This window comes from Opisthocomus hoazin, chromosome 22 (assembly GCF_030867145.1).
Source record: "Opisthocomus hoazin isolate bOpiHoa1 chromosome 22, bOpiHoa1.hap1, whole genome shotgun sequence".
Taxonomy (NCBI): Eukaryota; Metazoa; Chordata; class Aves; order Opisthocomiformes; family Opisthocomidae; genus Opisthocomus; species Opisthocomus hoazin.
The window spans coordinates 1,118,500-1,144,737 of record NC_134435.1 but is presented as its reverse complement, the minus strand read 5'-3'; positions in this window follow the sequence as shown (position 1 = coordinate 1,144,737).

Genomic DNA, 26,238 nt, shown 5'->3' with positions numbered 1-26,238 from the left:
GAGTTCCAAGTGGCCGGTCCCCGCTGACAGCGGAGCCCCTGAAGCTTTTGCGAGCTGTGGGAAATGCCGACCAAAAGCCAGACACGAGGTGCACAAAGCCTCCTCGAGGCCTTGGCGCACAGGAGCGATGCAGCTCCTCGTGGGGTTTCCAGCAGGAGATTTTGCTACAAGTCCACCCCACAGCCCCGACTTCCCCACTTCCTCTCAAGGACAGCACTGCACCTTTAGTAGTGCCCTCTCTGTACACGACGCGTCTCGTTTAGCACACCATACACCTCACTCCATATTGCTTCAGTGGCTTTCTTCGCAGTCTGGCACAGAATTCGCAGTCAGTACGAGGATGGGTTCATCTGCTACTCTACAAACAAGGGCAGCTTTTCAGAGTGGTTTTTTTTTAATAAAGAGGTCATAAAATACAAATTTAATGTTAGTTTGAGTACGTAAATGCTACTAACATTGCTGCTACTGCAGGGCAGACCTGCTAAGAGAGCTTGGTGGTGGTGCTGCTGGATATTCTCCTCAAGTGAGATCAGCCTGAGCCAAATCTTGCTTTGCAAATCTGTAGTCCACCTCCATAAACCCACCAGCAGTTTAAAATTAAAAAATGGCTGCATTTGCGTGCAGTAAAAGGAACAGAGTCGGTCTCCTAACTGATTCCCGAGTGCTCGCCTATATTTCTCGCCGTTGCAGTGCTCTGGAAACCCGGCCACCTGATGGGATTTCTCATCCGTCTTCCTTTTGACGGAGTGAAAATGATGGAAGTGGCATTTCGACGCTTTGAAGCCTTAGCCAGTACCTGAAGGATTCAGCAGCCTGTGAACTCACAAATACACCCCCATGACTTCTCTGACTCCTGAAGGTTTTACTGCTCGGTTCGAGTTCTGGCTGATTAATAGCTTGTCTGAAATAACAGTGCATTAACATAACAGAACCTCATTTGTGCATGGGTATTCAAAGGGAATTTAATTTCTCTTCTGGAGTTGCTCCTGGCTTAAAACCTTGACATTGATATTAAAAGCTTCCCTTTCCTGACTGCATCTTAGCAGACACAATTTCATATCTCTGTAGCTTTCTAGAATCCCTCAACTACATCCCTTTAAATTCTGTGCTAATTGAATTTAAAATTAGTCCCCAGTGGGGACTAAGTAGAAGCCAAGTAATTTAATGGTCAGACAATTAACAGCTCTGCGTTAACTAGAGCTTCTGAACAACAAATGTTTCTACCAAAGCAGGCAGACTGTCACACTGGGCACGCTTTTCCTCTCCTTAAGTGAGAATCACAGTTCAGTATTATTAGCGAAAAATGGCAGTTTCTTTGCCATGGAATGATTAAGTGTTGGTTATTTCCCCCCCCCCCCCCCCCCCGCAGACAGAAGCAGCTTTGTGAGCTCCCTCAGTTGGATTTTCTCTTTGTAACTTCTTGCTCAATTTTCAGTCCGATAGCCCTATCTGTGCCATTTCAAAGTATTTTCATTGCAAACTGGGAAAAACATTATACCTTCTGTAGCCGGCAAATGTTTGCTCATATCACAGCATTAATTCACATCAGCTTTGGAAACAGAGTTTCCATCTATGCTGAACGTTTTGGAGCCATGGAAATGTCAGCATTTTTGAGAACAGCAGACATCCCACATGGATGCAAATATAACAGCATAGCTGTGCCTCATGTGGGCATGCAAAACCACTTCTAAAGCACCAAATAAACTCTCCTGGAGAGGCTATTACTAGTAGCTGCTTCTGCAGCAGAGGCTCACTTACATCTCTCAGGGTCCGTGACTTTTCAGACCCTCCATTAATTTAGCTACACTAGTGGAAATCCAGTGTGGGCTTCAGCTTCAGAAGGGATGCGAGATAGGACAGAACCACTTGTTTAACCTTTTCCCAAAAGGTTTCCCCATTTCAGGCATGACTTCGCTACACTGCCTTTTAGAAAAATGCACTTTTATACTTCTATTAAGATAAATCATAACAAAATGTTATTTCCTAGAAGAAGTTCCAGCTCTATTCACCACGCGTTAGACTTCGGGATTGCAGTTCACGATCTGTTGCCCCCGAGCTCTCCGGGCGGGTCCAGCCTGGCTGTGGAATAACCCAGCCCCGCGATGGCCGGCGAGCCGCCACGGACCGCACCGTGGCAGACCAGCTGCAAGCCTTCGCCTTTCACATGCTCCCCAGCATTTTTAATATTTTGACATTACTGGTTTAATTTATTTGGAAGTAACGAAGACCTGTGCTCAAGAGCCTATGGGGTGAAAGTCTTCTGGCTTAGAGTGATCTGAAGGGAGTTATGCAGCCTCCTCCCTACCTGCTCCACAGGAACATCAAATTCCCTTCCCCTCCTCCCACAGTATCACAAATGCCTTCAAAAATTCCTGTCCAGCATGAAGATCCAGCAATAAGGTGGGCAGACCTTTAATAGTCTCCTCTGATAGAGCAGACCGTACCACCATTACAACTCCTCAGCTGTGAAACACTCCAACAGAAAAAGTAAAGAATACTGGGAGTTCTTGCATGAAATAATTGTTTTTTCTTTTTTTTATTCACTGCATTAAAGCTTACCCAGGAATGAAGGTACATTTAACATATTTGATCTGTTTTCCCCCTGCCGATACCCCTGTTTCTGGCTGTCCTTGATGGTTTGACCCTTATGGTGGGCATCTAGCACAGCGTTTTTCCCTGCTTGGAAGGGAAGGCACAGTCACGGAGGAGCCTGGCCTGCTGGAGAGCTTTCTGAGTTTGGAAGGATTGTACGAGTGGAGGTGGTAGACATCTAATAATGCTACGAAAGAGCGCAGCTGAGCACCTACCCCCCTTCCAGAGGCACAAGCAGTTGTTAGGACACGAGCTGAACTGTCTTAATGCCAGAACAAGAACGAGACTTGTACTATTTCACTCATACAAAATAATACTCCATTATTTTCCTTGTAGTCATTATGCCTTGGGACATACCATAATTACAGATAGTAAAATTGTAATTAACGCTGACTAATTAGGAGGAGGTACCAAACCAAGACAGAACTGCCACCTCAGTTATTTTACCCTCGGAGCCCAGACGCCTCTTTGCGGTGCCCGGAGAGCAGGATCACCTCCCGTACAGCTGCCCTTGCCTCAGGACAGCCATTTCTGGGCGCACGCGACCGCCCGGCACAGCCGCACGCCCTGCCCGAGGGCCTCGGGGCGCTCAGCACAAGCCACCAGCAAAGATCTGCCCGTTGGTGACAGCTGGGTGACACCACGGAAAGCAGGGGTGGTTTCTGTAGAGGCTCATTGCAATCCACTGTGTTAAATCCCATTTTTTAGCTACAATTAGGCAAACCTTTTCTCGCCCACAATGCTCGACCAGGCTGAAGCGTGGAACAGCAGCTCCCCTCTTGTGTCCCCGCTGACCAGTGCGGGCAGACACGTGGCTGCAGAGGGAGAGCACCGTAAGCACTGTGCCCTACGCAGCCTGCGGCCATGATGTTTATATTCATCTTCTACGCATTTCAGCTGCTAAGGCAGTTCTGGCATTTAACCGCAATCATTCTTTAATTAGCTTAACATCTTCAGTTCATAATTAAGCAGTGTGGTAGGGAATGGACTTTAAGCTCCTAATTATGTGCATTCATGCAAGGGGAAATCACTGAAGCACAACTGAAACAAGCTTTCCCTTTAAAAAAAAAGCCACAATTATTTTTTGATAACATGAAGCTCTGTCAGAGTCAGAACATACGCTTTCTAAATGCATTTCTTTTCTAAAATAACTTCACTACCAGGTGTTGAAGGTTTTGTATTTGACCAGTCACAAGGAGCCATTCTTTCATCCTGGGAAAGGCAATTCTCATTTCTCTAAATGTAATAAGGACACCCCTTAAATAGTGCCAGACAACCAGTTCTTTCCCCATCAGTCACCCCACACAGACCGCACGCAGCAGCAGCAGGCTTGGTCCTGCTGCTGAGCAGCACTTACCCCCATACCTAGATGTCTGCGCACCACAGTGCCGGTCTTCAAGCAAGAGAGCTGAACCTCTCACCCAGCATCACAGCACCCAGACACAGCTTCCCCCAGACCCTCCTGTTTAAGGCCGCTCCCCCCCACCCCTGCTGCCCCCTCCCCTGGCTCCCAGCTGCGCCCCGTGATTGCCCGGGGCTGCACCCTTCCCTCCCCCGGGCACAAACCTGGCTCTACTCAAACAATTTTCCATATTGCTAATTGGGCAAGAACAGGTGGCCCTCGCAGGTTTTAGAAATTCAGCTTGTTCCCCTCTCCCCCCCCCAAAGAAAACCGCGCTCCGATGCAGCGCTGCCGTGCTTCTGACACGAGCGCCTGCTTGATCCTGAACCAAAACCATCTTCACGCTGCTCAAGTCAGCACTTCCAAAAACGAACATTCAGCATGGTTTCTGTATTTATTCTCTTCGCTCTTTCTCAGATTTACAGCCTGACACAAGTGATACACTTAAAGTGTAAGATTAAATGCTTCCATCAAACGCTCTGTGCAAAGCATAAAAGCATTTCTTAGCTGCTTTGTAGGTCTGCTGTTAATACAAAAGTGTTATTAGAAATGTGCTTAATGTCTTACCTACAAATAAATACCATCAAACACAAGCCCAAAATATTATTTCTTTATGCACTGTGTATAAAAAAGGAGGATCTTAAGTTTAGTAAGGGGAAGTGTGTGCTGACTTCGTGTTACGAGAGTAGTGTAATTACCAGAATTTGCTGGCAGTGATCCAGTGACAGCTCTGGACAGCTCTGAGCAAGACCGGGCTGGCTGGTGCCTCCCCGTCCCTTCCGACCTGCGCTGCCATGCCTCGGTGACCGCGAGTGCCGCTGCTCTGCCAGCAGCCGCTCCCCAGAGCCCGGAGCAGGTCGAGCTCGGCGGCAGCGCGCAGCCACCCTCTCCCGCGTGCTCCGCAGCTGGGAACAGCGGAGCTGGGAACGGCGTGTCAAGGCTCGGAAAGGGGCTTTTGCCATCAGTAAAACTGGTGGGATGTGGGGAAATTATAAGGAATGGATTATAATTCTAGAAACACTTCATGGGTCAGCGTCTGTCCTACGATAGAGCCATCACTATTCTCTGCTCGCTATTCCACTGACTCCTTTCTGCTGGCTCCTGATGGCAGAAGCTTTGTTTCTCACAATTTTTATTCTACTGGCAGCAAGTGCCATTTATAACTCAGACAGCCTGTTTCCATTTTTACCCAGACCAAACTCCACTGGTTTCTGCAGAGAAATCCCTGAACTACTTAGGCAAGAAGAAAACTGAGCATCTCCGACTCAATGTATGTCAGCTGACAGAACCTGGGGATTTGATCCCCGTTTTCCTTTTCCTTTTCTCCCCTGGGTAAAGACAGGAGTTGAACTCTTGCGTTGTACTGAGGTGTTGTTTCACTTTTTCCAATGTTGCATCTTTTTTCGTGGTGTTACATGCACATCTGAAGAAAAAGAAAAGGCAAGTGGAATGAGCTTAGTGTGAACGTAGGAGGTGATAAATGGGCATATGATCAATTTTGCAGCAGGAAGAAAGCTGATCTGACGTAACGCTGCGCACAGAGCCGTGCCATGCCGCTTCCTTCCTTAAACCGTGCCGGTACCAGTCTACCTGTCGTGCTGCCTGCGGTTCCTCTCACCCCGGTACCCGGGCGTGCAGAGGAGCAGCCGCAGCCGGCGGCAGCAAAGGCGATGTCTGGGCCGGGAGCAGCGCGACGGAGCGCGTTCGGCTCTGCCCCGGGTCTGTGCCTTCCGCCAGCGCTCCCGCTGCAGAGTGCCAGGATCGCAGCGCATCGGCACTGTGGTCAGCTCTAGTTACATCTGCACGTCCTTCCCACCGAACCCTGCACGGGGGCTATCCAGCTCCTCATCTTTCCTTTGAGCCTGTAACCTCCTGCTTTTGTAAGAGAAGCAGGAAAAATAGTTTCACTCACCTGAAAAATAGTAAAGATTTTGCATTATGCACTAAAGCTTGGGTTACTCAGTGTGTTCCCAACATCCAATAAACAGCCTCTGATGCACACCCTCTGAAAAAATAGGTAAATTAAGGAAAAAATAATTACAATATCCTCCTGAATATGTCAGCACTTTACCTTGAATTGTAATAGTAAAGAAAATAGAGAGCACAAAGGGTAATCTCGGTGCACTTGTACAGTTCAACCTGTAGAAGAAACCCCGTCCTGCCACTGAAGCAGATAAAAAACGACCGTAGAGAAGCGGAGTTGGTGGGTGGGGTGTGGGGGGTGAGCTTCTGGCTGCTTCTGGAAAATGCCAGCACGTGTCCCTGGAGACCCGGAGGGTATTCTGATTTTTGGGGAACCCTGTCGCAGTCTCAGCCCCTGCCTCATGCCCCAGGCCATCTCCCAGGAGGACATGCTCTGTGCCCCGAGGAAAGGGTGTTGGGGTCTGCTCTGAATTCGTGCTTTGACCCAGGCTGTTCCCACGGCAATGCGTGGGTGCAGGATGAAGATGCGGGGGGCAGGCAGGGAGGCAGACCGGGTGCGCTTGCAAGGGCAGCGAGGGGGGTCCCCTTAACCACAGAGAAAGAAGGAATCTGGGGGAACGAACTTGAGGGCTTTCCACAGACCTTCGTAATTATTTAATGACTCTAAAATCCTGAGTGAATGAGCTGGGAAATCTTACGTTTGGGGGAAGTCGTAGCACGTACCCGTTATCCATGAACCAGATTTGCTGAATCCATTTTCATTCCAGGACTTTGGATCTCCTTGTTCAAGGATCTGCAGATTAACTCATTCTTGTAAAAATGTTATATCTATGTTTAAGTGTTAAGAAATAATAATTTTACATCCCATGACTTGTTTGTGTAGCTGCTGGTCCAGACAAAAGGCCATACAGTTATTTGCTGCCCACGATGCCTGCGTGGACGGGAGAAAGGGAGACTGACCGGGCGGCTGGAGCTGTGGGAGCAGAGGGAGCTGCTCCTGCCCATCCCCTCCGCTTCGGTGGCAGCTGGAGAGGTGTCCAGCCCACCCGCCCTTACCCCCGAGAAACCTGGAGGCTGCGGATGCGCTGGCTGGGAGACCAGTGCGGAATAGTCAGGACCATTTAGGATTTCCAGTTCTGGGTTTTGTTCTCAAGTCTAGCCAGGCTTTGGTTTCGATCTAAGCTTTCAAACTGGGAGGAAGACTTTGTGTTTCAATTCTGGTGTTGCCTGAGGCTTTTTTTAATCAACACAGCACCTCCTCCCCTGCTGAATGCAGAATCAGCCCAGCAAGCAGAGTGTGCACAAAGCTTTAAACAAAACCAACTCTTTCTCCCCAGATCTCTTCCTCTCTTCCAAAGAAGAGTAATGGAAGTGCAGTTCTCCATGGTTCTCACAGATCAATGACAGCAGCCTTCATTATCAGAATGACCACATGTCTTGGATGGAAATAGGCTGGTAGTGAGTGAAAAATCAGTGAAAATATTTTATTTAAGAGGCACTTTTAGGTGAACTCATTTCCTTTTGCATGGTATAAATTTTTGAATCTTTCTGCTGCTGCTCTTCTTCCACTTCTCTTTGCAACACAGTCATTGAAAGCTTCAGATTATGGTGAAAATCCCTATGAAAATTTTAAAATAAATTTTAGTGCATCATTAAACAGCAATTAATAAATGCTTTCCTTGTATCATTGCTATTAGCTTCCATTTGAAGTTAATTGCTACCATCTTTGCCTGTACCAAGTGTTTGCATTCCCACAACATTGCTTCACCCACAGCACCGTCTGCCGCTGCTGCTCCGTTTGCGGCTGGACTGGGCAGAACAAGTCCTACAGATTCATAGAAGTCAAGAGCCCGAGCGTGGGAAGGCTCCTGGGGCCTGTACTCACTCATTCAAAGTTTCAGTCCAGAAAAGTCCTGGAGGAAACTCACTGTGTCTACATCCTTCTGTCAGAGCCGACAGAAAAAGTTTTCCTTTAAACTGCATCACAGTGAAAATTTCCATGCCTTGGCAAATCGTTAGCTAGGGAGAAAATTCAGCGTTTTCAGCCAAAGTCTGTGAATTTTCCCCTAACTGAAAGAGAAAGTAGCTCCCCGTTGACCAGCGTGGCACTTCCAGCTCACCCGGAGAGGTAATTTCAGCTGAGGGCACGGCGCTGCTGGCCCTGGTACCTCAGGGGCCCTCACTGTGTCCATGGCTCTGCACAGACTCCGAGGCACGCGCTCGTTGCCGCTCCGACAGAAAACTTCTTGGATTACCGATTGGCCACAAAAAATGTTTCAAGAATTTTATTCTCAGCAACCATCCTCCCAAGGTCTGTGTTAAGATATCTGCCCCGTTTGCTGGCTGCCTTGCAGCTGACAATCCATCAAGGGCAGCTGAGAAAATTCTGTGTGAACTGCAACGAGCCTTATGTCAATAATAATTGCTGTCTTTACTAATACAGGCAAAATAGCATCGCCATTCATTCCGAGAAATGCACTTTTCCCACTGCTCTTTGCGAGGGGTGCCTCGGAGAACTTTCTTCCGTTCCACTGGTTTTTCATTCGAGCTGTCGGTGCAAGAAGATGCACTTGCAGTAATCGCGTTATTTGTACCCTAGGGGCACAAAGCAGCCTCAGGAAAGCACCCAGAATTGTTTCTTTTCTTTTTTTCTCATTTTGGGTTAATTTTTTAATTACAAGATTAAGGGGTCTTCAGGCTGAATTCTGCACTAATGTAATATTTATATGAACAGTTACATTTCACAGTGTAGACTCTGTAAAGGCTTTTACTATTTTATTCCCTTAGCTTTCCTTCTGCTCTCCACATAATGGAAAAAATAAAGGATGTCCTTTAGGATGAATTATGGATGGTTACCTTTCCTGTTCCAAACATATAATTTTCTGAGCAGCCAGTGACTAATGCTTTAGTTACACTGCTGACAACCATTAGATTGACACTACTACAGGAATTTATTCAGGGCCTACGATAATGACTTGCAGGGTGCTTCCTCTTGTATCACCTAGTACTTGAGCAACTGTTTTCAATTCTGATCTAATTAATTACATCTAGTTAAAAGGGAACTCAAACACTGTATTTTTAATTTGAAGTTACTTGACCTTCTAGGAATATTAAATATGGAGCTGGTTGTCTTTACCTGCTATGGAGCTCTTCTCACGTGCTGTAGCTGGTATTTCAAAGAGTTGGATTTTCAAAGAAATAGCCCATGGGGATGAATTCCAGCCTCGGGATCGATAGACATCAGTTATTTTTAAATGGGATGATACTGTATCTGTACTTGTTTTCTTGCCCTTGGTATTTAGTATTTTATAATTTCATTTTGTAGCAAACTGGGGTAAGTTTACGTGCACATAGTTTGTGCAAACCGTATTGCCTAAAGGGATGTTTTCAGCCTTGACCAGGAAAACCCATTCCTGCGATGACCGAAAGGAAACGAAGTACATACGAAGACAGTGGAGCCTTGTCGAGCTTTCCCCAGTGTGTGGTTACTGAGGCCAAAGCACACTTCAGCCTCAGCAGCAGCTCAGGTAACTCTAACATTTATTTCCAGTGCATATAATTTAGCATCTGTGAACTGGAAGAGCGCAGAGAAGCACGTGATGAAGCCCAAACGAAAACAGCGGTTTCCTCCGAATCACAGCGGTGGAACAAAAAGGCTTCTGAAGCGTAAGAAAGAATGGAGTTGTAGGTGTTGGAAAACAGCAGCAGTAACCTGTATGTTCTACAAATGAAACAACTCAGTGCACGTATATGTGGCAGAGGCGATGTTTCACAGGGCTAAGCGCTTCCACAAACCCTGCTAACAAAACAGAGTTACTGCGGAGTGCGGGGTGTCACCGCTGTGCCCACCTTTCATTCACACCCTTCATTGCGCGCAGCTCAGCTCTCCTTCAGCAAGACGTCCTCCGGAAGGAAAGCGAGCAACAGAGGTTGCTCTGGTGTGGTTTTGTCCGTTGGAGACGTGCCACGGTGTCCTTGGGACTGGAGAGGGCTGAAGCAGGGGAAGAAGCAAAACTGGGGTGAAGGAAACAGCCGTGTCTGATCAGCGAGAGGGGAGCAACCAACCCCCAAAGCCCCGGGGAGAACGTGCGTTGTGGAAAGCAGGTGGCAAAAAAGCAAAATCCAGCAGTGCTTTGTGTACCTGCTGTCTCTGTTTATCTGAACTATGAGATTATTTTCTGGGAAGGCTACTTCAGATAAAGGAATGAGGCCCAGCGGTGTATTTTGAAAGTTTAGGATAACTGGAAATGATTTAAGGGGATTGTAATTTACCCTGCAGTAGCGAGGAGTGTACTGAGAGTGCACTTTCCACACGGAAAAGCATGTACCAGGCACTTCTTTTTATAATCTGAGAAAGAAATGGACACATTAAGGTTAGCTGAAATTGGAACGACTGCGTTTGCGTTTAAATACTTTAAAGGTAAGCTGTGAAAATCGGAGTGTGCCTCATCCAAGCAAGGGCCGTGGGCAGCCTGGCTGAGGGCAGCAGAGCAAGAGGAGCCTGGAGCAGAGTCGAGAGGCTCTTGTCAACAGCTCTTCCAGTGCTCTAACGAACAGTGTTTAAATATTTCACAGATGCAGTCACTTCACCGTGAGGGATAATGTTTGCTCAAGATCTCACAACAGACTCCACAGATTAGGACAAAAATTGAGGTCCCTGTAATGGTGTTGTCATCAGTCTCCGGGATCAAAGAAACCCAAACTCATCTTCACGCAAGCGCTCAGGGACAAATGCCATGCTTGATGCTAATAGCCAATAAGTTAATCTCAATTAACCCCCCGAATGTTTCAGAAGTGTTCTGCATTATGTCAGGGGCCGTGAAGCGGGGACCCAGGACGCTGTTTGTCTTTGACAGTCCGACGTAAGGACACCGATGCTTTACTGTTTTCTGAATTCTCACCGCTACTGTGTAAGGGATTTTATTTGAATTTGAGTTAAACACTTTATTTGACCTCAAACTTTTAATATTTTTTTCATTTCAGTTGCTGCTTGGTATCTAAATCTACATAAACTCTCGAAGTGAAACCTCTTTAACAGATTTTTGCATATTTTAAAAAAATCTCAAAAGCTAAAACCCTCTCTAAAACAAACGCAAGTCTCAGTGGTTTTTTTCCAAAATTTGTATCCCCTTTTTTTTCAATGAAAATGGTTGCTAACTGAAGTCCCAAATAGGTCAATTGAACAGAAACTTCACACCTCGACTTGGATAGATATTCACATATTTCCTTCCTACATTCTAGAATAAAGCAGTTACAAAAATGAATTCAGGCTTGTCCATTTATACCTGAGGGTGAGAAGCAGAGATTTTAAGAGCAAGGAAGGCGCTTTCTCCCTTCAGCTTTTTGAGTCTTTTCCTTGTAAAGAGAAAGCAGACTTTTTCCAACAATTCAGTCAGCCTGGACACTTCATAAAAAACAAACAAACAATATGAATTTTAAAGATAAATTATTGCTCAACCTTTGCCCAAATTCTATACGGGTAATTGTGAATATGTAACTGCCTTAAACAATGGTATTAATAACCACTTTGGGTAAGTTTGAGGTAAGCACTGCACACCTGGCAGCAACACGGGATGTAGAACAGAACATCAGGGAGACACAGATTAACTTGCTGGTCTGCAACGTAAAAACAAGGTTATTTTGGTTATAAAAGCTATTCTTGCCTTGTTGCTGGAGCCTTAGCCAAGGAGCTGTGCAGTCCATAACGCTTTAAAGTGGAAATCAATGTATTTGAAGTAACCTGACGATATTTTAGTGCCAAGCCAAGAGAGAGAAGCTGTCAGCTGGTATTTTGGAGGGACTTGTCGTGTTTGCTGATCGGTAAACACAGTGTAATTTGTGTCACAGAGATGATTTGCAATTAAAAACTTATTATCAAAGTGCAATGATAACAAGAGGGATAAAATGCTAGGATGTGGAATGGCTTAATTATGTGAAATAGTTCTACCAAACCCAGGGCTCCACGGAACATTTTTTCCTCTCTCTTATGAACAATCAGTTCTTGCTGAATTCTAATTAGCCTCAATAATGTCGATCCCGCTGAAGTATTGGTGGCAAAAAATGCAAACGGAATGTTTCCACTGAACAACTGCCTTCAGGTACAGCTGTGCCGTGCAAACCCTGCAGCAAGCTGCCGAGCGCGCGTGTCCCAGGCAGCCTTCGATAACGACCGGGCTCTCTTCAGTGGCCAGGAGGGCACCTGCGACCCGCAGAGTGATCCTTTGCCCGTCTGCGTGTTGCCCAATCTACGCCTCTCAAGCAGATTAGGTCTGTGAGCTTATCCAGACCTGTTTTAAAGCCTATTTGATCTTGAAACATGACTGAAGAATCTAACAAGAAGAGGCTTGTAGGAGATTTTCTTGTTTAATCAACATTGGAAATGCAAGAATTAGAAACTCAAGAACAGACCCCCTTCAGCACCTTCCTTTTGCCAAGATTGCAAAGTATTGAAGTATATGAAAATGAGAAGATGACAACTCTTCTGATCTGCCAAGCCTGGACGGCTCCCCATCCCCTGCAACCAACAAGCAAATCAAAATACCACTCTGGAGAAAGTTCTGGTAATTCTCGCGTTACAGATGCCAGGTCCCTCGTCCTTCCCTCCGTGCCACGTTTCTGCGTTGCTCGGGGAGAGGAGCGCTGGCCGTGTTGTTTCTGCTGCTCCCCTTTGCTTCAGCAGTCCCCGGGGAGCGCCAGTGGTGCCGGCGCTGCGAGAGAGCACGTTCACACGCACACATCACGCGTGGACACGTGTGCACATGTCACACGCACACAGGCGTGCACACACTCACGGCTCGCACGCGCGCACACCTGGGCACAATCTGCTGCAGCAGAGGAAGCTCCTTCCTCTAAAGCCTTGGTTATATTCGAGAGTCCCTAAATTGCCTTTGTGCCTTTCTTACAAAGCAAAAGCCTCTCCCCCTCCATTCTCCCAACGTCCTCCCAGTTCTCCCCACAAGGACAGAAAATAGAATGCTGTTTCTAGTAGGAGTGGAGATCTACAGTGTAGGTTGCAAGCATAAAAGGAGCAAGAAATAATTCATACGCTCCAATGTCTTTCCAGCGCTGTTGTATTCCTGAGGGTGGGGGGGAATTCAATTAGCATTTCAACTGACAAAGTTCAATATATCTATCCGCAAAATACGTAAGTGATTGGTTGTTAGTGATATCCACAGTCATCAGGATTGAGATTTTAGTGATTTCCTAGTAGTGAATTTCCTCAATATTACAAGAATATTTTAATTTTGCAAAAACAAATTTGTTATCACCACCATCTGAAATAGCGTGCAAGGCAGCAGATGAAGTCTCTACGCATGAGAAGATTTGTGGAAAGGGTCTCTCCCATGTTATTGGGTTGGTTGTCGGAGATATTACATTTTAAACTGCAACAAAATCAGACCCCAGCCCTTTAACAAAATTCTCTCAGTCTCCAGTAACAGCACGAGTTGCTCCCTCATACTTCAAGCACTCGAACTGGAACAAAGCACTCTCTCTTGATCTACTTTCTCCCACTCCTCCTTGCCAGCCTCTGCTTTTTTTAGTGTACTGAGGCATTAACCCCATGCAGATTTGCTGCTTTACATGTCCCAGCAGTGAAGAGAAATGAAACACATGCTAAAAGAGGAATAAAATCCAATTTAAGCAAAAGACTGCAAGATGACTGGGTTTCTTTGTATTTAAAAACAAAACGAAACAAAACAAAACAAAAGGGAGGCAAAACCCCTCTCCCTGTGGTGATTTACTCTGGGTCAGACCACATGAATGGAGCGGTAGGAGCTGGAAGTCCCCACAAGATGCTCAGCCTTTACAGAGAGCTGGAAAATAGCTGTTGGTGTTTAATGTCAAGCAGCCGGGCACGCCCGCAGCAGAATGCAGGCTTTGTGCTCCCCCATGCCCAGCTCGCTTACTCCAGCTCCAAAATATTTTACCATAGAATATTTTTAGTTATGTAACCATACTAGTGAGATCTAAACTAAAATAATTCTTTTCAAGGCCGTTTCTGGTGTTCAGACTGAAGCGCAAGATGAAGTCATGCCGTTTCAAAGCCACGTTATGGTTCAGAACAGTCAATGGAAAAGTGCTCCCGGGGCTTTTTTGTCTTGTCTCTGAGGCTGTCAGAGACACAGAATCATGCCGTGGTGCTGTGAGCATCACACCACGAGCTCTGCACGGGAGCCGAACGGATCTCGCTTCAGGCTCTTTACCTGAGCAAAACAGCAAAGCCAGAGCAACGGCCAGGTCTTCCTCGGCTCGGTCAGCAGCTCTGCTCAGAGCCGGGATTTCTTACTGCAGGGACTGGTCATGAGCTCAGCTTCCTTGCACGTTGAGGATGATTTATTTAGATGGGCCAGTGCTCATTTCTCTGCATATCATTCATGGAAGCTTTCAGACTTCAGACATAAACTCCTTCCTGTTGCTTTGGCATTTCAATCCCATGTGCAATTTTCTTCCTTCCTGGGTTTTGTCCAAAACTCATAAATTAATGTGTGTTAGCACCTAATCTGCATACATCTTCCACAGCATATTCACACTCTTGATTACCTCACCTTATCCAACACACAGCTCATCTCCCTTTCCACAACATCTTACCTTATTTACCTTCCACGAGGCAATCACCTGCTCAGTTTTGCTGCTGTTTTAAGGCTCAAGACGTCTTTGCCATCCTCCACTTTACTCCTGACAGCAACTTGTATGGGAAATAGAAGAGCTCGGTATTTTTCAGAAGACCCCAATTTTCTTTCACACCTGGAACCACGGCATTAGCTTAGTCCCCTCCCTGTACATCTATAGGTGTATATATACCTGCGTGTATGAGTGTAAGCGAAACCATGTTCATTTATTGAGTCTCTGGGGGTACACATTTGTGCAGTAAAAGGCTCTAACGTGACAGCAACAAATCAAATACCTAATTCACATACGCACATACCTTTGTTGCCTTGCTGCTTGGGCCCCCGGGATGCCACGGGGTGCTGGTGGGTCCATCACCCCAGGTGGGTCCATCACCCAGGCGCACTGGTCTCAGCTTCAGACTGTCCCCAGCAAGGGAAGGAGCCCCAGGCTCTGCCCAGCAGACGAGGGTTCTGTGTCCAGCTCCTTTCCCTCAGCGCTTGGCTGAGCAGCCTCCAGGCATCGGTTTCACCGCAGCAACTGGAAAACACGTGTTGAAGTTCACAAGCCATGCAGCTAGTTTGGAGAAAACATCAGTTCAGTAAAGAGCATGGCAAAATATACACCCTTTTACTTCATATTTTAAATCACAAAGTTTATACATCTATAAATATGTATTCTTCAGTGCAAAAACTGAATATTCATGACACCTTTTTTGGGATACTGAAATGAAAAAGGAAACGGAAAGCTCAATAAAATCAAACTAAAGTGAAAAAGAAGGTTAAATGATAAGGAGGAACATGAGTAAACCTTTTCTCCTGGCAAGTTTATATGCATCTCCCAATGGACTTAAAGGTCAGTTTGACTCCTGTGGACTCACACATCAGTAGTGAAACGAATAGCCATGTAGCCCACTTGCCCAGAAAAAATGTGTTGAGCCAATTATTCAGAAAGTCATCAGCTTTTAATTTTTTCACATTAATAAAAAAAAAAGCACATGCAAACAGTGACTTCTGTCCAAATCTGTTATTCAGATCTACTGACTTGCAAAGTCAATACATGTTCTACAGCGGTGGTTTACAGCACAGAAACCCAGTGCAGTTCTCTGCTGTTGATGTTGGCTCTGGACGAAAACTACCAAGTGCGAAAGAGTCATGAACATTTGTTGGAATACGTGCCATGAAGTTTCTTCACTGCTGTAGGTGACATCCTATCCTTGCTCCCAGTAAGTACTTCTCTTCCCCAGTTCTGCTTGGAAAAGTACAGAGAGCAGAAAGGCTTTTCGGCAGCTTTATGCAAACACCGTAGCTGTCTGCTTGGCATCTTGGCAGCCCTTCCCAGAGCCCATCGCCTGGTCAGCGGGCGGACGGGCACCACGAGAGGGGTTCCCACCGCCTGGCCCAGCACGGCCAAAGCAATCCCCCAGGCCAGGTCCCATACCTGCATTTCGTACCCACCTCTGCTTCTGGACAAGCAGCTCTCCAGAAGCATCACATTCTTTCAATAATCTCTGATTTCATTTTAGCAAAGTATAACATTTCTCAGGCTTGACAATGCTTTTTTTTTTCCTAAATTTTATTTTGACATCTCCACTCCAAAGCCCCAGCAGAGCTTACCAGGGGGAAGTTACAGAGGAAAACCAGTAAGAGGGCAGAGAGGCAGCAGCATCACGTCTTACAGTCGCCTTTCCCCTGCCTGTGCCTTATGCTTTATGACAAAATATAACAACTTGCTTCACCGCTGATTTTCTTTCTGTGATGCTCTTCCTGCTGCTTGTTTCTAAAAGATCGAGACAGACCCTTCACTAATGCCAGCAAACAAAGGACTAACCGATGCATGCTGTATTTTCCTCCTGGGCTGTCTGTTTTCATTGTGATACAAAAATAAACCAATAACGAGACTGAAAATCAATAACAGCAAAGCTATTAAAGACACAAGGTCGTGAAGAGGGCAGAAGTTAAGTTTAAGAAGTACGTGGTGCTGCTGTAAGAGCATGCCAGTCTTGCTAAACTGGCAAGTCACGTCCTTCCGGGCTGAAGTCCTCAGAAGTTACTGATATTCACTTGAAAAGATTGTAAGAGGCCAAATTTTCAGGTGGCAGACGAAAACCAGGCACCGCGGCTTCCCCAGGCTGGGCACTGGGACATTCCCGCTCGGTCCCCTCTGCCAGGTGAAACCCAGCATCCCTCTGGACAGGAGCTGAGCGTCACTGATGGCTTCTCCCTAGAAAGCTTTGATTTCTGCCCATAGCCTCAAAACCAGGACATTCTATGTGACACTGGGGCCTCAGCTGGGCAGAGCTGGGAACCTTGGCTGAGGTCCTGCCCAAGGACCATGACCTGACCTGAGCCACAGGTACGCAGGGAGAGCACGAAGGGGTCTGGTAGGCAGCAGCTTGGAGCTCGAGGATTTATTTTAGGCCACAAGAGGATCGTTAATGGTATCACAGATGCTTGTGATTTCCTAAATTACACTTCTCCTATGCCACAGACCAGCGGAGAGGGTTAAGGGATGGAGCCTGCACCGTATCTTTGCTCCACTGCAGCACAAGCGTTGCTCAGTGTCCGCAAACCACAGCTCTCCTGTCCCACCAGCAGCGCCAGGCACCTCGGCTGGGCGTTTAGGTGCACGTTTAAAACTCACTAAGGCACATGGTAAAAAGAAGGTGAACGTCTTCGTGTTTGTGCTCTTTCCCTAAGGAATCATGACATAATTGCTTACAAGCATTTGCTTGTCCAGTGAGTGCAGTAATTAACTACCAAGCGAGTCATATTAGGCAATGCACGGTCAATTACCCACCAGTTTAGAAGAAAAGTAGTTATGTACTGCAGTAACCTAATTAAAATTTTTCGCTATTTTTCTTCTCAGATACTTAGATCAAAGTTAAACAGCATAATTGCCTAATTAGAATCAGAACCAAGTGAAAGTCTGAGATATCTAAAATAAATACGTCTTTTCTAGTAAAATTAGGTAACACAGCAATATTGCTTTGGAAATTATGTTACCTCCGAACGAAAGCACATCCTACAGCGAGGGTTTTCTGGCGCAGTCACACAGCACGTGTCAAAATTATGAAAAATCACCGTGCCTCGTGCTTCAAGTTCCATGTTTCACAGTGCAGACGATGAAACATGGAGCAGAAAAACTCCGCAGCGCTCAGCAATGTTTCACACGTTCCAGCAGTTTCTCAGCAGCCACGTTTTAATGTCAAGGTGGCCTGTGCAAACCCGGCGTGGGAAGCGCCGAGCAGGTCTCTCCTGTGGCGTGGGCCACTCCTCACCCCTCCGGAATGCCAAGAGCCGCGTTGCGTTCGCGAGGTTTGGAGCAAGCAGCAAGGAGACCCTGAGGGCAGGCTGCGAAGGCATGGCGTGCCAGGAGGTCGCGCTCAGCGCGACACCACCAGTTTCGCAGACACTTGTCATCTTCAGCATCGCCCACAGAGAAAAGCCCAGATTTATTCGCTAAGTAGTGCTTACGAGGGTGTTATAAATTGACTCCCGCTCTGACGCAGTTTAAGGCAGGCTAATGCTGAGTTGCCTATGATTTCAAGCTAAAACTCAGCCTGGTTTCTCCTGCTTATGTATCACTTTCCTCCCTGAGTGTGCGAGAGTGGCTCAGACTAATATATGCTTACAAATATCTGCAGGGTGTGGGTCAGGAGGATGGGGCCAAGCTCTGTTCAGTAGTGCCCAGCGACAGGACAAGGGGCAACGGGCACAAACTGAAGCAGAGGAAGCTCCAGCTGAAGATGAGGAAGAACTTCTTCCCTCTGAGGGTGACGGAGCACTGGCCCAGGCTGCCCAGGGAGGCTGTGGAGTCTCCTTCTCTGGAGATATTCCAGCCCCGCCTGGCCGCGGTGCTGTGCAGCCTGCTCTGGGTGACCCTGCTTGGGCAGGGGGTTGGGCTGGGTGACCCGCAGAGGTCCCTGCCAACCCCTGCCATGCTGGGATTCTGGGATTCTGTGAAAACAAGCGACTCTCTATCACAGGTATCATACAGAAATATTTGCAGTTCGATAGCTGTCTCTGCTTTCATATGCACACCAGGTGAATGGAAATCGCTAAAGAATAAAGTGCTGATGAAACCAGGTTGCACTGGGGAACTGAGGCACCTCCGATAGCTGGGTGAATACGTGGTCTCCTCTGGGGCCACTGCGCCCGTTACCCCCCGCTCCCCGGGGTGCTGGGTACGAGGCTCGCAGCACGGCCCTGGGACATTAATCAGGCTTTTGCTCCGGGGTTTAGCATGTTTGGTGGGATAGAGCCCGGCTCAGCGACTCCAGGCACCGTTGGAGTATCAGCAATAAGTCAATGTCCTCGTGACCGCGGGGCGAACTCTGCAGAGATGATTTAATCGCGTTCAGCTATCTGTGGCAGCCGGCTCGCTCCCGCTCCTGGAGGTTTGCTCTCATGCTCTGACGATATTTTTCCACTTGTTCGGGCAAAGCCGACCGATTTGCAAAGTTCCCGTAGAGACACTGCGAGAGGTTTGCACAGGTGGAAGCAGCACCCGCCGCTCGCTGCCGGCAGACACACCGGTCCGGTCCTCGGCCATCCCGGTGCCCTCAGCCCGAGCTGTCTCGCTCCCGGTGGTTTCTGAGCCGGGTGCCTCTGGGCTCCTTCCAGGAATGAGCTCAGCTCTTCATACTAATGACCTGTGCCTTATTAGTAAGCAGCGCCGCGTCGCTGGGGGATGCAGGCTGCGCAGCATGGACGGGGTCACCGCCGACCGACACGGGCACTGCTCACGCGAGACACCGTTATCCCTGTTATAATTCCGCAGGGCACCTAAATATTTCTCAAATGTACTTTTTAATGAAAAAAAAGGCTGGTGCCTACAAACACTCTGCTCAGTAGGGGCACACCGAGCACAGTGCTTTGTGCTGGTATTGGTATTTTCTCACACAGTTCTGGATATTTCTTTTCAACCTGCACAAACCAGTCGGTTAATGGGAAAGCACACCAAAAACCGGGAAATTCCCAGCAAAGTGCATTCTCACGTGCACCAGAATCTCACACATCCCCTTGGCAAACAGACAGATATTTTTCAACACATCTTTCATTCATCTATTTAATTAGTGACTACGTGTGTTCCTGGCTGTATCTGAAAGTAGGAATTAAAATGCAATCCCTAAATGAAGAGAAGTCAGTTCTTCCGAGGCCTGAGGATTCTCCACCTCCCGCGCCGCTCCGGGCTCGGGTTGATCTGTCCTGCCTCGCACACAGAGCCTGCCGCGACGGAGAAGTGCGGGGCGGAGGCCGAGCGCGCTTTGTTTCGGTCCTTTTCGAGACCTGGACCCCGCAGCGATTCGTTTCCCTTCGCCCTTGCTCTACTTGGCTGCTTTTCCCGGCGCAACGCTGCGTGCGCTGCCCTCCGCTGCCATCGCCAACATAAATTCCCGGATTTGCAATGGGTATAAAATGGCTCTCTGCCCCCCCAGCCCCGCAGAGCTCCTTGCTGTGCAGGGGGGAGGGAATGCTTTAAAGCAGATACTGTTCAATTCTGCCGTCCGTGGGTCGAAACGCTGGGCTGCTGCAGAAGTACAATCTCCTGTTTGCTTCATTTTTGCTTCTGCTAAAATAAAATCTTACCACTAAAACTTCGAAATGACCCTCACCAATCTTCCAGAACTCTTATAATCCCTTAATCTGCTGAGGCATTTTGACCTCTGAGCGTTGGATGGATTAGTGCCTTGACTGCATTGGCAATAATTACTCCTCAAAGTCTCACAACAAGCAAAAAAATCTCAAAGCGGCAATTTTAGTCCAAACTTTTTTTTGTGTATCGAGAGAAGCACCTACCTTTCTTTCTGAGGTAACAAGCAATTATCCCGGATTTTCTTTTCAATTCGTTTTGCATTACGCATGGCTGCCTGCCCTGCTACTTCCCATTCAGTGTGAAATGCAACAATAATGACACTGTTTTAAAGTCTTAATTAAAAATTACTAAAAAAAATGTGGCACAAATTCATGACTTCTCTCTTTTCACTGGCAGCAGGGAGCCAACGTTTGTATTTCTTGGTAAATGTTACTGGGTATTTCTGGGTTTCAAATCGTCCTTTCCTGACAGAGGGAGCCTGTTTCTGCCAACAGCTGCTCAGCCGTCACCAGCTGGATGCCTTTTCAAGGCTGTTGTCAATTTTTTGTCAGCTTTGATCAATGAAAATGCTGTTGATTTGGATACCTGTGCTACAGGAAATACAAAGCATTTACAACAAACCACCAGCCAGGCTGCACTAGGGGGCAAATCCAGCAATATCATCTTCAGAAATTTGTGGAGCAGCCTGAGAAACTGAAGTCTGCAATTCAAAAATGGGGTCAATATGTGTTTCCCTGTTTAAAAAAGCCCAAAGGCCCCATCCCAAAGGGAGGGAGTGCTCTCGAAGGTGGTGGTGAGCACCAAGCTGCGTAAGATAACGTTGACTATCCAGATGATCCTGTTGTTTTGTTTCTCCAGCATTCTCTTGGTACAAGTGAAAAGTGATTCAGCATTAGGCACATATTTGAGCAAAAATAATTTCTGTAAGTTTTGGTTACCCAAAATGGCCATTCCAGCCTGCAGAGACCAACGCACCTTCTGCTCACAGCGTGGTTTGCCAGGAGCTCCAAAAGGCTGGCCGGTGACGGCAGTGCTGGGGTACGAGCAGCTCCAGCCGCCCGCGTCAGACCTGCGGAGATCCCTTGTGGTCTCGGCAGAGGGATGGTTGTGGCAGCACTTCACAACGCGATGGGTTTCACTCCAGGCTTTCTGAGGGGTTTGCAGCTTACGGCGCAGCATTTCACTGCACTGCGCCCCAGCCGCTCCCGTCCAAATTGTGATCCCTGCCTTTGTACGTCACTTTGCCACGTCCTAAGAAAAAAAAGAAAACTTCATAAAATTCAGGCATTATCAATTCTAAACCACAGTGGATGGTGACTTTGGAAGCAGCTCCGCTGCAGCACCGCTGTACGGAGGTGCCAACGCTCACACTCGACTGCTCCCCTTCTGTTTTGCTGCTCGTTATCTCGCTATTCTCCAGTAATCAGCTGGAAGCTACAGTTTCCACTCTAAATTGCGAGGCTGAGCCGGGGCTCACCAGACCATTTCTGTCCGCACGCCACAGCAGTAAGGCAGAGGTTGGTAGTCCCGTCTCCACAACCCAGCTACAGTAGTTAGAGACACGCGCCGACGGAAGATCGGCAGGGTCGTTTGGCCAAGCCATATACATTGCAAACAAACAACGTAACGCAAATGTTTTGACACAGTCTAAATTTCTGCAGTTGTGCTGGTCCTGCTCTAAGCCACAGAACAAGCTCTGACCAGCACTTTTAATTAACTCGTAATTACATCACCTTACGGCATTAATTACATCTTCAGACTGGACCTCGGAGGAAATGCTTTTCATTTGCTATCGTCGTGTTCATGATGCCTAGACACGTTCTAAGACCGCAGCCATCTTCACAAATTAATTCGTTGCTCCCACAGCTGTAAAGCTTCCTCCTGGGAATAACAAGAGTGAAGTACAGAAAGGAGATCTGATTGATTGCAACTTGATTTCTTTATTGCAGTGTTTGGAGAGCTAAATATACAGCTCCAACGAAGGTGCACAAAGCCCCAAACTGTCAGATAAAAACTCACAAGGGGGTCTTTATGTTATTCTGGCACTATGCTTATCTTGTGCGTACCGGTTTTCTGTCAAAAGCACCTTTTTATTCCAATCTGATACCACCCACACAACAACCAGCCTTGCTCAGATGCCTGGTCATTCTCAATGCAATTTTTCACAGCAGCAGAAACCTTCGTTTTGCAGCTGCTGAAGGAAGCAGGCATGTGGTCACGGAAGAAGTCTGCCTACGGGTTGTGGATCTTGTAACCTCCATCGCACTGCACTATGCCACTACCTGAGCGGTGGAGAAAGGTGAGTCAGATCAGATTTCTTCCACCTTCCCTTTGTGCGAGCCTGAAGTTTCCCTGAACAATCTGAGCAGAATTACTCACTGAATGTTTGTGAATTGCGTAGCCAGCAGAGGAGGGAATCTTGCAATCTGTGCAATTTGAAAGTACTAGAGAGACTTCGCTAAGTTATCCAGTTAGGGAGCGGTGGGCGATGCAAGCACGCGGGGGTTTCAGAGGGCGGTTTCTTCCCGACGCGGACTGCGGGCTCACTCAGCACACCAAGGCAGCATGCAAGGAGCAGCCCATCATCCTGCTGTGACACCAAGACGTTTTCTATTCTCATTCCTACAGTTTTCGGCACGTAAAGCAGGACTAGCATCAGACTGACATGTCTGATTACCCCTGAAGACACGCCATCCATCATCCTACAATGATCCTGAAAAATCCCAAGATGCCATAAGTGCAGTCCTCCCAGGACCCCTCTCTGGTCCTCTCCATCTCTTTCTAGGGACAGATGCCTCCCTTGCTAGCTGGGAAGCTTGTCCTGGGTTTGCCATCCTCTCTCCTGGGAAGGTCAACAGATAAACCCCTCTGCTCTTCCTCTTTCTTGAGGAAGCTCCTGGAGAAGACCTGCCGACACCTGCCTGCTGCCTCCCAACCAAACCCCACCAGCGAGCACTTGTCCTGCCGAGGGTGGGGTGGGCATCTTCAGCGGCGCCAGCCTCACCGCCTTCTCTAGATTTAGGGCTTTGTATCACAGTCACAGCACAGGTTGCTGAGAGCTCAGCAGTTGCAGGACATGATAAAGGTGAACCCTGACCTTCTGGCAGAAGTCAGTGGTGTAGATGGCTTTTCAGATTTCCTACTGGGGGAAAAAAAGTTGGATAAAATATTAATATAGCAGTATCTATAATTTGTATTGCAATATCCATAGGAAAAGCACTTTGACAATAACACATACAGATAAAAGGCATCTAGCATAGACACTCCTTACGGACCATAATAGCAGAGAACACTTTTTCTTCAGCCATGACTGACTCACTAGTGTTTTGCAGGTAAATCTCAGATCATAAAATGAAAGTGCAAGCTTTATGGTGAAACCCCGCTGCACACGGTAGTTATTATATTTTGTGTTTTCCACATCATTCGGTGCCAAGGAGGACAAGAAATCTTGTTGCTGTTCTCTGAAAACCCAAAGTCCCAAAATCCATTACTGGAGTCCACAACTCTCCTTTGAGCACTGTGCACCATCATTCATTTCTCCAGCTCCCACCTGGACTTAGTTAACGAAAGTCAAACTTTTAGGAAATATCTTTTAAAACCAAAGAAACTGTTGAAGATGGTATTTAATTTTATTGCAAGCAGTGTCCTCTATTTGCTAAATTGAAAAGTATTTTCACCTGATACTTTAGAAATGAAGTCATGACCTTTCAGAACTCCATTTAGTCTAAATGAATAAATAGAGCTGGAAATGAATTGAAAGCCCTTCCAAGTGCTAACCAGAGTATATCCTATATATCTTGCAGTCATTAATAGCTGATGAATTCAGCTAATAATGTCAGAGGACATTGTCAAGGTTGATGGACCCAAAACTTGTCCTTGTTTTGACAGTGTTTCCATAGTAGAGGGCTCTTAGGGAAGTAATTACTCCAGAGACTGAGGTTGGTTAATAGTGGACTTCTTCAAGAAGATTTGGATAGATGGGCAGTGGTAGATGGATATAATAGATTTTTTTTCTTTTTTTTCGTTTAAAAGGACAAATTATGATTCACTCTACTTTTCAGTCCTGGCTGTTTGCCAGTATTCAGTGACAACCGATCTTAGCACAGACCTTTACGACTCTCCACTGTGTCATGAGCATCATAATAGGGAAAACTCCTCCAAAATGTTGTTATGATTTGTTGTCCGGGCTTCACTTTCCTCACCTGCTGTCACCCAGGTCTTTCTGGACTCCTTTTCAAGAACTATGGACGAGTTTACCTTCCCAGAAACGTCATCCCAAATAAAATGAAAGTTCAAAGAATGATAAAACACTGTGTGCTGATGGAGTGCCTTTTTTACTATTGGCAGAGTATGATGCTTGTGTTTCGGAAGGCGCTGGGATCGCTGAAGGGAGCGCGCTGGGCACGGCAGCGGCAGTGCCACGGTGGGGTGCAGACTCTGTTACGAATGAGCACGGCACATGCGTGTGAGAACGGGCGCAGCGGGGAACGGGCAGCGCTGCAGAGGAAGCAGGGCGAGAGCAGATTCAGCAAGCACCGAGCAGAAGCCCGCTGCGATGCCGTGGGCCGAGTCGCTGCCGTGGCGCGGCGGCATGGCCTTCCGTCGACACCAACAGGCGCTGGCGGTGCAGGTTACGTTGGAGCTAACTGGACTGTTTCCTCGGAGGCGTCGGTTTAGCTGAAGCGGTTTGGCACTGGATTATCCCCTGCCGACTCTGCCCGCGGCGAGCAGCCCTACCAAGGGCTACGCACACGCGTGTGCCCAGCGCATGGCAATAGCTGGGACACCCGCCCCGAGCAGGCAGGTTGCCCTTAGCTTCCCTCAATGCTCAGTACATTAATTATTGCCTGGAACCAGCTCAGTATCTCCACCAGGATTAAACCAACATCCCCGTGACTGGCTGCTGGCACACGCACACCGTAGGGCTGAAACCCATGCCGACACCAGCCCGGCCTTTCATTTTCCACGCGCAGCATGCACCCCTTTCCTTCGCTCAGCTCCAATGCACTGGGGTCATTCTGAAAACACTGAACACCATTTACAAATAAAGAAATGGGCAGGCACTGAGGAAATCATCAATCAAGACTAATAAAGACTAACTACAAAGATTAAGCTAAGCTGACAACCTCAAAAGGTTGCACTGACAACTCAGATAAGGTGAAGTGTGAAATTCCGGTGTTAGTAACATCAGCTCACCTGAGTAAATCGCGAAGATAGCGTCTGCTAATCTAACTTTCTATATTTAGCACGGTGACCTGACTTGAACCAAATATTCACATCCCATTAAACCTAACGGGATTTAAGCACGTTCCTAAGCGCTTCACTGACTGACGGTGGCTTGGGCATATTTTTTAATGTAACTGTCTACTAACTGCATTGCTAAACCAGGGACTATGATTGGAATATGGAGTCTGAAAATAATTTACATTAATCTAGAGGACTTTAAAGTTACAGAAAAAAATATGCCTGTTTTGCCAAATTTTTAATCTAAAGCCACTTGTCAAGGAAAGAAGAATTGCAGCTATAAATCACTCAGCATTGGTAGAAGTGGTATCATGGAGAAACAAAAAGATATTGTACATATTTATAAGTTTTTCATATTCTTCTGTGCAAAATAAAGTCTTACTTTACTTGCAGTAATATCTACCCTGATCTTCACAATGAAATAAAAAAGCTTGGCAAAGTCAGGAGGGAAAAATGTATTTGTAGGGTTACTGAAGAATACTAAAGATGGAAGTAGAAAATGGAGCATGAAGAATAGTGTCAGCACGAAAGCTGTGTTGGTGTTTGCTGCCTTCTGACTCACAACAGAGTGCAGTGAAGAAAAGTAGAAATGAGAAAAATATTGAAATACTTCGATTTTGTTTCGGTGTTGCAGATCTCTATTATTTTGCAGTTGCGTGGTCAGAGGAGTCAGAAGTCTCTAGAAGGGTGTCATTTTACACCTTGTTCTTTTTTCCTTTCCTACTTGCAGGTGTAAAAATGAAGTATAACACTAGAAGCACGAAAATCCCGCAGGAGGGCTGGCCATCCCTGCGGCGCCTCGGGGAAGCCGGGCGCAAACCCCTCGCTGCGGCTCCCTCCCAGCGTCCGCTCACCGCCACGGCCTCGCCAAG